At 49.3% G+C, this 13,457-nt stretch overlaps 1 protein-coding gene across 6 annotated transcripts in view; it reads left to right on the forward strand.

Moving 5' to 3' along the window:
* The first annotated feature begins 12,177 nt into the window (after positions 1 to 12,177).
* Positions 12,178 to 13,457, forward strand: part of SGSM3 (small G protein signaling modulator 3) — a 61,790-nt gene continuing 60,510 nt past the window's right edge. For 5 of the 6 annotated variants that reach the window (XM_043502112.1, XM_043502107.1, XM_043502115.1 and 2 more), the window contains exon 1: positions 12,178 to 12,317. The gene's annotated coding sequence lies outside the window, so the exon portion shown is untranslated. Of the gene's footprint in view, positions 12,318 to 13,013; positions 13,033 to 13,457 lie in introns of those variants that run through there. The other variant, XM_043502104.1, reaches the window with a different exon arrangement.

A 13,457-nucleotide genomic window follows, 5' to 3' on the forward strand; every position in this document is an offset into this window, starting at 1 on the left:
TCTATTTACTGTGTCTATACTTGTGGGTGTCTGTACCCTGGGTGTGACACAGCCACCCCAGGGCTCACACTCGCGCTTCCCAGATATGTGGTGGCACTGCTTATTCTGGGTCTGCTGTATAGCCAGCCGCCCTCTCCTTTGTGTTGGGGTTGCTGGGAGGAGGTTGGCATAATGCTCACATTTGTTCTGGTTTTGCAGTGACCAAACTAGAGTGACAACTCCATCACCCACATTCTCCTCTCTTCTTATGGTATGTTTCAAGCGGATTAAGTAGGCAGCACTAGGGACTCGGTTGCATCTACAAACTTATCAGTTGAAGGGCATGGGCAAAGGGAAATCAGCTTTGTTGTCTCATTTTTCTGCTGTTAAACTATTGTCCACAGTGGTGCCAAGGTGTTGGTGGGAGCTGTTTCCTTGAAAGTGGCTGTGGGAGGACTATGATTTTGATTTTGTCACTTAACACCTGCTTTGGCTAGATGATTAGGAGTAGTGAAAGGAGAAAGCCTGGGCCTGATTACTTTTCATCATAGTGGCAGTCCTCAACAATACCTGTGACACAACCCAGCCATAACAAGTCTGTGCTATACCAGAATCTCTGGCTGTAGTACACAATAATCATACTTGAAAGATGTGGAGTGGGGTACCAACCAAGGTGACCCTTACGTCCAGGCCCAGTGGCTGTTGGCTTTAAGAATGAGCAGTGCTGCTCAGAATCACTGGTTGTAGGTAGAAGCTGTTGAAATGCAACCAAAAGAACATACAAAGATACAAAAATCATTTGTCTGCCAAGAACATGTTCCCTTATGGTGAGGAAAGAGAGGGTAGGGACTCTCATAGATGCAAAAGAATTTCGAGGAGTTGCTAGTTTTTTCTGAGTCTATATGTTTTTCTGTTTGTAACATGTTTTTTTGTAGACCAAACTCTCCTTGATTTTCAGAAAAGCTGTCTGATCCTCCACCAATTTCTGAAACCTCATTCTTCTTCGAGTGCTGTCTCTGTGGGTGCTCCACTCTCTGTGTTGGTGCGTCCCGGCGCCATTGATCGGAGATGTTTGGTAGCAGTGCCTGGTCGGGACGCAGGCGCTCAGTTGGTATCTCCCATCTCGTTGGAATCTTCCTGAGCGCCTGCGTCCCGCATCCCCCTCAGTTCCTTCTCAACCGTCCCCAGAGGAAGATGGGACTCGGGGCAGTGCTGCTACTTTTCCCTGGTCTCTGTAGGAAAAAAGTATCAAAGAATATAGAAATAATTATTAGTTACATCCCAGTTGTTTCCCTTCCTTTAGTGTAGTTACATAGTTAGTTACTTAATTTAAAAAAAACAAAAAAACTTTTTGCTTCAGGCTTGTCTCCTGCTGAGACACTCTCCCCTGCCATTTCTAGTTCACAATGCCAGGGGCTTCAGGATTCAAAAAGTGTTTCCTGTCAGGACTCCATGCCACGATCCGATGGGCACTCACATTGTGTGAAGTGCCTCAGGGAAACCCACATTCCCGTTAAGTGCCTCCACCATACAGGCCTCAAGTCAAGGGCTCGGCGCGACAGGGACCTGCAACTTAAAATGCGTCTGATGGTAAAATCCCTGCAGCCGCTTTCGGAGACGGGGAAAGTTAAACCCGCTCCTACAGGCTCCCCGGCCAGATCCGAACCAGTGGGGAGCGCTGCTTCACCCTCTCTGGAGCAGAGGCAAGAAACCCAGCAGTCTCCTGGGAGAGACTCCGACAAGGGTAAAGGGTCTCCCACGAGATCCTTACCCTCTGTGCTGACAGCGTCACAGGCAGGCGCCTCAGCCCTTTCTAAAGCCTCGGCCACAGCTCCCACAGACCACAGAGGCAGGAACCCGACCTCCTGTACTGGGAAGGTCTCCGCAACACCGAGCCTCAGCGCTAAAAATAGCCATGGTGCCGACTGCGTGCTCTGCCCCAGTGCTGGGAAGAATGTTGGCACCAAGCCTGCCTCCTGCTCTGGCACCAGCAGCAGACCCCCTGCAGGGCACCTCCAACAGACCCGCAGCACCGCTGACACTTCCTCTTTCACTTGCTAATGCGTTGGAGCACAGTCCATGCTCAGCACAGCCCAGGGAGCAATAGCAACAGTTTCTCACTGAATGTGACCTATCAGTGCCACCTAAGCCTAAATCTCCGCTGCTGGATACACAGGTCTCACTCTTCGAACAGCCGCTCTCACCGCCTGATCTGGCTACTTTCACTGACAGCGAACCCGATCTACAGCAGCAGGCGGAGTTCTCCCCATCTGCCTCTCCTCCTCCACTGGACCCTCTTCCACCTCAGGCTACGGTCCTCAGCCCCCAGCCTCAGTTTCCCTACTTTGCCCTCCTGTGGACGGCACCTGGGTTCTCCTACCCTATGCCTTGGTCCCAGTGGTATCCTTGGCCACATCCTCCTACCACTCATCCTCAGACCTCTTCCACGAAACCACTACATGCTTCTGTACCTCGATATCCAGCTCTGTCCACTTCTAGAATACCTGAACCCCCTCCTGAGAATGTGAGCTACGAACCATATCTTGACTAACTGACCCCTAATTCTCCATCTGCTCCAGACGGAGCCCTCTCCTCCCCGCCTCCACAGAACATGGACAACTGTAAACAATTTCAACAGCTTTTCAAGAGGGTGGCACTCAGTCAAGACATCCCTGTAGAAGAGGTTCAGGAGACACAACACAAACTCCTCAGAATCCTTCAATCCTCTGCACCCTCAAAGATCGCGCTCCCTACAAATGAAGCACTCCTGGAACCAGATGACACTCTCCGGCAAACTCCAGCTTCTTTATTACCTACCTGCAGAAAGGCCGAACGTAAATACTATGTTTCTGCTAAGGATGCTGACTTCCTATTTTCTCACCCAAAACCGAACTCTCTTGTCATGGATGCAGTCTTACAAAGGACGAAACAGCCACAATATCGGCCCACCCCACAAGACAAGGACCATAAATGCCTTGACATCTTGGGACGCAAGGTTTACACGTCCTCTACTCTACAATTCAGGATTGCAAACTACTCTGCGCTCCTTGCCAGCTACAACTTTGATAACTACAAGAAACTTTTTGAATTTGCCTCCTACATTCCAGAGGATAGGCAAGTGGACTTTAAATCAATTCTGAGCGAGGGCCAATTGATTTCCAGATCGGCCCTACAAGCCTCTTCAGACACGGCAGACACAGCAGCCCGTACTACTGCAACTGCTGTGGTTATGCGCAGATCTTCATGGCTTTCTGCATCTGGCATCCCTAAAGATCTGCAGACCAAAGTGGAGGACCTCCCCTTTGATTAAAAACAAGCTGTTTTCCTAAAAAAACCCGATGAACTACTTCACACTATGAAAGATTCTAGTGCGACACTGCGCACCTTGGGTATTCACCCATCTCTTCCCAGGAGACGACGATACCAACCTTACCAAAGACTGCGCACACAATAATATTATCTGCCTCAACCCAAACCATATGATATAAACAGGAATCGCTCTAGACTCCCTTAAGCGCAGACAAAATCAAGCTCAAGCAACCACCTCCCACCCATCCGGGAATAAAAAACAATTTTGAAACATTGGTCGAGGGTCTGCACGACCACCCCTTGATTGCACAGCCTACTTGCCCATTTGGCCACTGCCTCCAGAGTTTCCAACATGCCTGGCAGCGTATTACACAGGATCGCTTGGTCCTCGAAATAATTCAGTCTGGTTACTCTCTCCCATTCATATCCTATCCTCCTACCCTTCCCCGTCCCTCTTCAGGGACCCCTCCCACGAGCACCTACTTCGTGTAGAAGTGGCTCACCTTCTCCAGCTAGGCGCAGTGGAACCTGTGCCGACGCAACATCGAGGGAAAGGATTCTACCCCCATTACTTCCTGACCCAGAAAAGGACCAGGGAATGGAGGCCTATACTAGATCTACGCCGACTGAACAAATTCGTGAGGAAACAAAAATTCAAGATGGTCACACTGGGCACATTAATTCCTGCACTGGATCAAGGGGACTGGTTCACAGCCTCGAACTACAGGATGCTTATTTTCATATATCAATTCGTCCAGCTCACAGACGCTTCCTACGATTCACAATCGGTCACGACCGTTTTCAATACAGAGTTCTTCCTTTTGGTCTCTCCACAGCGCCGAGAGTCTTTTCCAAAACTCTAGCCGTGGTCGTGGCTCACCTCCACAAACATGGGATCATGCTTTTCCCCTACCTGGATGATTGCCTCATCAAAGGCAACTCCTATGGTGAGACACTTCAAGCTACCTGTTTCGCCATCTCCCTCTTTCACAGCCTAGGCCTCCAAATAAACATCCAAAAACCCACCCTAACACCTACACAACAGATCAAGTTCATCTGAGCTCATCTCGACTCAATCCAGAGCAGAGCCTCGCTCCCATATCACAGATTCCTCGCTATCACGCAACTCATACACACACTCTCTGTTCGTCCCAGGACACAGGCAAGTATCTGTCTAGAGCTCCTTGGTCACATGGCAGCCACCACCTTTGTGGTCCAGTATGCCTGGCTACACATGAGATGTCTTCAGGGCTGGCTCAATTCCAATTTCAAACCCAACAGACGCACCTTAGGGACACTCCTAACTCCTCCTCCCAATGTTCTAGTTTCTGTACGCTGGTGGACATGACCAGAAAACCTCTGCATGGGGGTTTCCTTCCAGCAACGATCCCCAACGCTCATGCTCACCACGGACGCTTCCCTAATCGGTTGGGGAGCGCATCTAGGGGGACACAGGGCACAAGGCCAGTGGTCTGCATCAGAGACGCACCTACACATAAATCTCTTAGAGCTCAGAGCAGTAAGGCAAGCATGCCTTCGCTTTCTTCCCCCTCATAAAGAACAAATCTATAGCGTGTATGTACTACATCAACAGACAAGGGGGAGCCCGATTCCATTCCCTTTGCATGGAAGCCATCCGACTATAGAATTGGTGCATACAACATCAAATACAAATTATTGCTTCCTACCTACCAGGCTGCCACAACACTACTGCTGATGCACTCAGCAGATACTTCTAACAGAAAACGAATGGGAACTGCATCCCGCAATACTTCAACAGCTCTTCTCCCTCTGGGGCACCCCGTCAATAGAACTCTTTGCCACACCCCAGAATCGAAAATGTCTGCTTTTTTGCTCCAGAGCGGGACTCAGGACTGCATCCTTAGGAGACACATTTCTCATCCCATGGAACAACTCTCTCCTCTACGGCCTTCCCACCAATCCCTCTGCTACACGCGTTCTTTGGAAGATAGTAGATGACAAGGCCTGGGTCATCCTTATTGCCCCGGCTTTGTCAAGACAGACATGGTATCCTTACCTACTCGAATGTCCTCCTGTCATCCACGGGCTTTCCCCAACAGGCCAGATCTCCTTTCCCAGGACAACAGGCGAATTCTTCACCTCACAGCTCCAAAAGCTCCACCTGACAGCCTGTTTCCTTCATGGTTCCAAACCCATGAACTAGCCTGTTCCGAGCAAGTCCGATATGTCCTCCTGCACAGTAGAAAAGACTCCACTCGTAAAACTTACCTGCAGAAGTGGAAGCATTTCGCCCTCTGGTGCTCATGTAATCACTTAACACCCAATACGGTGACCCTCCCTAACATTCTAGACTACCTCCTGAGACTAAAACAGGACGGACTTTTGTTCAGCTCCATCAAAGTACACCCGGTGATGCTTACCACCTTCGATGACCTGTTAGAAGGTTATTCACTCTTTACCCACCCCACCATAAAATGATTTCTCACAGGCCTGCAAAATCTCTACCCTGACATTTACCCAACGGCAGCTACATGGAATCTTAACCTTGTTCTTCACACTCTCATGAAACCTCCATTCGAGCCTTTGGCTACCTCCTCTCTTCTCCATATGTCCATGAAGGTAGCTTTCTTAGTTGCAATAACGTCAGCAAGGAGAGTAGGTGAAATAAGCGCCCTGATGGCCTATCCTCCCTTTACAGTCTTCTCCAAAGACAGTTACTCTGAGACTACATCCTAAATTTCTCCCTAAGGTGGTATCCGCCTTCCACCTTAACCAACCGATATACTTGCCTACTTTTTATCCCAAACCTCACAAGACTCCACACGAGGCATCCCTGCATACTCTCGATGTCAGGTGAGCAATTGCCTTTTACTTAGACAGGACTAAGCCATTTCATAAATCTCCACGAATCTGTTTCCATCACCGAAAGATTGAAAGGTACGGCTATCTATAAACAACGTCTGTCCAAGTGGATCTCTGACTGCATCAAATCCTCTTACCGTATGCAAAATATTCAACCTCCCAAAGGCATTAGAACTCATTCCACTCGAGCTATGTCAACATCTGTTGCCTTCCTCCATAACGTACCCATTTCTGACATCTGTAGAGCAGCTACATGGTCATCTGAACACACATTTGCCAAACACTATGCTATCACGCAAGATATCACCGTATACACCATAGTAGGCCATACAGTACTCACTGCCGCATCTTCAAAGTCCCATCGACCATAGTGGGTACTGCTACACATTCATCTACAGTGGAGCACCCACAGGGACAGCACAGCACTTGAAGAAGAAAGGGGGAAGTTACTCACCTTGCAGTAACTGAAGTTCTTCGAGATGTGTGTCCCTGAGGGTGCTCCATTCTCCACCCTCCTCCCCTCTACTTTGGAGTACTAGTATAATTGCTCCATGCTAGAGAAGTAACTGAGGGAGGTGCAGGATGCAGGGGCTCAGGAAGATTCCAACGATACGGGAGATACCAACTGAGCGCCTGCATCCCGACTGGACACTGCTACCGAAAATCTCCGATCAACGGCGCCGGGATGCACCGACACCTGGAGTGGAGCACCTACAGGGGGACGCATCTCAAAGTAACTTCTCCTTCTGCAACCCTCTCTGTTCTCTACCACTTCATTCCTAGTCTTATGTTTCAGCACAGGGAAAGCCTCCCCTTTTTCTCTGATATATGCAGTCCTAAAGAAGATGTGATCAGGAGAGCTCAAGTTTGTTTGTTTTTTGTTTTTATTTGGGAATCTGATTGTGTCCTGGCAGTCTCATGTGAGAGGTGGAGGCATGGCTCCTGAAAGTCATTGTGATTTAAAGGACTTTCTAGACTTCCCAACATAACATCTAGTGTTCAATGAGATACTACTATATTATAAAAAGAAAAGGAGTACTTGTGGCACCTTAGAGACTAACAAATTTATTAGAGCATAAGCTTTCGTGAGCTACAGCTCACTTCATCGGATGCATTTGGTGGAAAAAACAGAGGAGAGATTTATATACACACACACAGAGAACATGAAACAATGGGTTTATCATACACACTGTAAGGAGAGTGATCACTTAAGATAAGCCATCACCCACAGCAGGGGGGGGAAAGGAGGAAAACCTTCCATGATGACAAGCAGGTAGGCTAATTCCAGCAGTTAACAAGAATATCAGAGGAACAGTGGGGGGTGGGGTGGGGGGGAGAAATACCATGGGGAAATAGTTTTACTTTGTGTAATGACTCATCCATTCCCAGTCTCTATTCAAGCCTAAGTTAATTGTATCCAGTTTGCAAATTAATTCCAATTCAGCAGTCTCTCGTTGGAGTCTGTTTTTGAAGCTTTTTTGTTGAAGTATAGCCACTCTTAGGTCTGTGATCGAGTGACCAGAGAGATTGAAGTGTTCTCCAACTGGTTTTTGAATGTTATAATTCTTGACGTCTGATTTGTGTCCATTCATTCTTTTACGTAGAGACTGTCCAGTTTGGCCAATGTACATGGCAGAGGGGCATTGCTGGCACATGATGGCATATATCACATTGGTAGATGCGCAGGTGAACGAGCCTCCGATAGTGTGGCTGATGTGATTAGGCCCTATGATGGTATCCCCTGAATAGATATGTGGACAGAGTTGGCAACGGGCTTTGTTGCATGGTTCTGTTGTGTGGTGTGTGGTTGCTGGTGAGCTTGCTTACAGACAGCCCCCCAATCTGAAGCAAATACTCACCAGCAACCACACACCACACAACAGAACCACTAACCCAGGAACCTATCCTTGCAACAAAGCCCGTTGCCAACTCTGTCCACATATCTATTCAGGGGATACCATCATAGGGCCTAATCACATCAGCCACACTATCAGAGGCTCGTTCACCTGCGCATCTACCAATGTGATATATGCCATCATGTGCCAGCAATGCCCCTCTGCCATGTACATTGGCCAAACTGGACAGTCTCTACGTAAAAGAATGAATGGACACAAATCAGACGTCAAGAATTATAACATTCAAAAACCAGTTGGAGAACACTTCAATCTCTCTGGTCACTCGATCACAGACCTAAGAGTGGCTATACTTCAACAAAAAAGCTTCAAAAACAGACTCCAAGGAGAGACTGCTGAATTGGAATTAATTTGCAAACTGGATACAATTAACTTAGGCTTGAATAGAGACTGGGAATGGATGAGTCATTACACAAAGTAAAACTATTTCCCCATGGTATTTCTCCCTCCCACCCCACCCCCCACTGTTCCTCTGATATTCTTGTTAACTGCTGGAATTAGCCTACCTGCTTGTCACCATGAAAGGTTTTCCTCCTTTTCCCCCCCCTGCTGTTGGTGATGGCTTATCTTAAGTGATCACTCTCCTTACAGTGTGTATGATAAACCCATTGTTTCATGTTCTCTGTGTGTGTGTATATAAATCTCTCCTCTGTTTTTTCCACCAAATGCATCCGATGAAGTGAGCTGTAGCTCACGAAAGCTTATGCTCTAATAAATTTGTTAGTCTCTAAGGTGCCACAAGTACTCCTTTTCTTTTTGCGAATACAGACTAACACGGCTGCTACTCTGAAACCTACTATATTATACATTGTGGGAAATTGGAAATCTCAGGCTATGACCCCATCACTCCTGCAATTACTTTGCCCCTGGGCTGACAAATTCAGAATCTCTCTCAAACAGTTGTGATTTTTGCGGTGTTATATATTTTTCCAGCTCCTACTATATTAAACATTAATTATCTATCTGTTTAGAAGAAGTTTAATTTGAACATCCATAACTTTCAGACTGTTTATTCAAATGGATGGCTAAGAGCATGTGTAGATTTGGAGTTTTCAAATGTATTTCCTTCCAGAGATGAGGGGGTGAGTGTTAGTGGAAAGAATCCCTCAGAGGGAAAAGGAAGAGAGAACACACAGATTTGTCCTCATCTGGAAACTAGATTTGATGCCAGTTGGGGAAACCCAGCTGTGGGATATTTGAATAGGTCTCAGATTAAATCCTGTTGTGTTTGTATTTTTTCTGGAAAACATATAAGGAACAAAGCCATCCTCCTTGGAAGCTTTGTGTGATGCACAAAAATCTTTTTCTGGGTCTCATCTGGGGCTTCTACTTGTCTATTACAGGGGTTAGAAGAACTTGGTTCAAGATTTTTCTCCATTACCCAAGTACATGAACACAGTCCTCTGCATTATGTGGCTCTGCTATACTTGTCAGGGAATTCTACCCCTTGGCCATTATAGCAGTAGGTCCAAGCAGTAGGTCTTCCAACAGCTTATAAAATGAATTATATTTTGGAGGGATTTATCCTGTTACATCTCGATAATCTACATTCAGTAGATATCCCAACCTAAGCAGGGATGGGTCTGATCCAGGGGTGGGTAAACCCTTTTTGGCCCGAGGGCCACATCAGGATGCAAAACTGTATGGAGGGCCGGGTAGGGAAGGCTGGGGCTGCCAAACAGCCTGGCCCCTGCGCCCTATCCTCCCCAACCTACTGACTGCCCCCTTCAGAACCTCTGACCCATCCACCACCACCCCCCCCGGATCCTTGTCCCCTGACACCCGCCCCGGAACCCCACTCCCATCCAACCCCCACTGCTCCCTTCCCCTGACTGCCCTGACCCCATCCACATCACCGCCCCCTGACAGTCCCCCCGGGACTCCCACGCCCTATTCAACCCCCGCTCGACCGCTCTGCCCCATCTAACTGCTCCCTGTCCTCTGACTGTCCCCCAGGACCTCCTACTCAACCGCCCTTGCTGCCACGCGTACCACCATGGCCGCCCCCTTACCATGCCACTCAGAGCGGCAGGAGCTCGCAGCCCCGCTGCCTGGATGGAGCCAGCTGCGCTGCCCGTGCAGCGGCATAACTCTGGGGCAGGGGGGACAGTGCAGAAGGGGCCGGGCACTAACCTCCCCGGCCAGGAGCTCAAGGGCTGGACAGGACGGTCCCGTGGGCCAGATGTGGCCCGCAGGCCATAGTTTGCTCACCTCTGGTCTGATCACTATATGTAACAAAAATAATCACAGAAATGAAAGGTAGAAAAGACTTATTAGCTCAACTAATCTGATACAAATGATGGATTATTCATTCTTCCCTGACTGTTGGTTTGTTGAGTCTAACTTTAAATAGCCTGAGCAATGAGGTTTTTAGTACTTTGAGAGACTACTCAGCCTATATTTTTCTTTTCTTAATTTCATCCTATTGCTATTAGGATTAAACTAAACAAAAGAACTGATATTACTATAGTAATGTGTGTAAATGCACTTTACTACAATAAGGAAAATCTGTTGATGCTTTGCTCTTTCAAACAAAAAATTAAAAGGAGTACTTGTGGCACCTTAGAGACTAACAAATTTATTAGAGCATAAGCTTTCGTGAGCTACAGCTCACTTCATCGGATGCATCCGATGAAGTGAGCTGTAGCTCACGAAAGCTTATGCTCTAATAAATTTGTTAGTCTCTAAGGTGCCACAAGTACTCCTTTTCTTTTTGCGAATACAGACTAACACGGCTGCTACTCTGAAACAAAAAATTGACATTGTAGAAATGCAAAACTTAACACACCCTTAATTCTGCCTTCCTATCCTTGCCCATTTACCTTTTAAAATTAAACCACTTTATGCCTATGCCTCATGGGCTTGGCAGGGGAGAGGGGCATGAGGCTTATAGAGTGAATACCAGATTGTCCAATACAGTACTAGAAATAAGAAAAGGAGTACTTGTTGCACTTTAGAGACTAACAAATCTATTTGAACATAAGCTTTCGTGAGCAACAGCTCACTTCATCGGATGCATTCAGTGGAAAATACAGGGGGGAGATTTATATACATAGAGAACGTGAAACAGTGGGTGTTACCATACACACTGTAACAAGAGTGATCAGATAAGGTGAGCTATTACCAGCAGGAGCGCTGGGGGGAAGAAACCTTTTGTAGTGATAATCAAGGTGGGCCATTTCCAGCAGTTGACAAGAACATGTGAGGAACAGTGTGGGGGGGGGGGGGGAGAGATAAACGTGGGGAAATAATTTTACTTTGTGTAATGACATAGAGTGGATGTGCTTTCTCAGTTCATACTGTTCACTCTCTCTCTCTGATCTTTATAGCTGACTCCATTCACTTGCTGGCTGGAGTGTGACTACAGTAGAGAGTGATTTACCTCCCCTCACCATGCTATGGCGCACTGACCCCCTGCAAATGGCCACCCTTGACTCCTGAAAAGGAGTGTTTGTTCCTTCAACAGTGCTGCTCTCTGGCTCCTCTCTATCTTCTTGTCCTTCACTCTATTATCACCCGCTCTTTATCCGTTGGTCCACCCCTTTGTAAGGCTGTCTTTGCTTGAGTGTGTGTGTATGTGTATATATATATACATACATAAAGTATCATTTGTTGACGGTAGCTACAGGGGGCCCGACAGCATTTTTTCCAAGAGCTGTCTTTTGGCTATGCAGCAGAGAAACAGAACTAGCACAATGTGCCTAATTACTGTCAAGCAAACTGTTTTTCAAAACATCTGTTTTTCAGTGGGTGAAGATTCAGTAGGGGGTTTTTACATTCACGTGCCTGAGTGATCTAGATCGGCGGGGGGCGACTCAGGGCCCTAGTTTCAGTCATGGTAGGGTGGGGTACCCTGCTTTTGGGGGCTACGGAGAAGGGGTGCAGGCACGCCTGCCAAAGGGGACTTCCCCGCCCCCCTCAGGAAGCTCAGCAGCAGAGGGCGCTGTAGGGACAGGCTCTGCAGCCCCGCGCGTGCCGGCGGTGGGGGAAGCGCTGGAGCTGTGACGGGCTGCCTGCGCGAGGCAGGCCTAGGCCGCCGGGCTGCGCGCTGGGGGGGAGAGCTCCGCCGCGCGGCCCTCAAAGACTACATTCCCCACGATGCCCCACGGCGCCGCGCATGCGCAGCGCTGGGAGGGAGGCGCGTGGCTGGGGCTGACGGCGATTGACGCGGCCGGCCTCTGGTGGCGGCGGCTGCAGCAAGGAGGGGGCTGAGGCGGCTGCGGACTGGGGGGCGCCCCTCTCCCGGCCGGGGGGGAGCGGCACGCGGAGCAGGTGAGCCGGGGGGGGGGGAGGCAGGTGCAGGTGGACACGGCGGGGGGGCAGACGGGCAGGGCGCGCGCGGGGGCAGGCGGACGGACCGACCGAGACAGACGGGCCGGAGGGGCAGGGGCGCGGGGGCGAACGCGTGCAGCGGGACGGACCGGCCGGCGGCGGGGCAGGGCTGGAGCCCGAGAACGGCTCGCGGCCAGGCCAGGGCAGGGCGTGGGCGCAGAGGGACCGGGCAGAGCCCTGGGCTCTGTAAGCCGCGGCCGCGCATGGCGGACTGAGAGCAGCGCGGCTGGCCAGGTAGCCACGGGCCGGGCGGGGATGCCTGGCTGAGGACGGCCCGACGCGCAGAAAGCGGTTTCCCCTGGGGTGGGTCGGGGGAAGAGGGAGCAGCTGGGCCACACAGCCTCGATAAGGAGCCCACGGGGCACGTAATCGCTCCCTCCCGGCTCTCTGCTGCCCCGCAACTTGAAGGGGAGCGTAGCTTGTCCCCTAACGCCTGTAACCCTGAGGGCTGGGCAGTGGGCGGGAATATCCTGTTATCTGGGACCCCTCCACAGGGGTGGTTTAGTCACAGAGAGCTGTGTGCGTGTCTGTTGGCTCAGACGGGCACCCTTCACATACATGGGTGTTTTCCTTTTGTACACCCCCACATTCCACTTCGGTATGCTTCCTCCAGATTTCCACTGTGGTTTGCAGTTAAGAGAATTGGGTCTGGAAGGTACGAATCCTGCCAGATATGAAACCAAATGGCTCTGTTTGAATACAGCTGCTGTGCCAGGAGCTGAAATGTTAACACAGTATCTTCCCCTTCCTGTATTTCTGGATGACCAAAACCATACGTATAATTTTTATCAGCAAAGGGAGGGCTGGACCCAGGTCTGTGGTAGGGTAGGCTTCTGTCCTGCCTCTGTATTCATATCTGGGGTGACCAAACAGCAAGTGTGAAAAATTGAGATGGGGGTGGGGGTTAATAGGAGCTAATATAAGAAAAAGACCCAAAAATTGGGACTGTCCCAATAAAATCGGGACATCCTATTCATATCCCTTCCCTTACCACTAAGATGACTTAAGGGTGGTCTCTCCTCTACAGCGCCTAGGAAGATTCCATTTCACTTGATCTGGTGACTCAGGGGCTGCAGTGCA

Source organism: Dermochelys coriacea, chromosome 1, assembly GCF_009764565.3.
Source record: "Dermochelys coriacea isolate rDerCor1 chromosome 1, rDerCor1.pri.v4, whole genome shotgun sequence".
NCBI classification, from domain to species: domain Eukaryota; kingdom Metazoa; phylum Chordata; order Testudines; family Dermochelyidae; genus Dermochelys; species Dermochelys coriacea.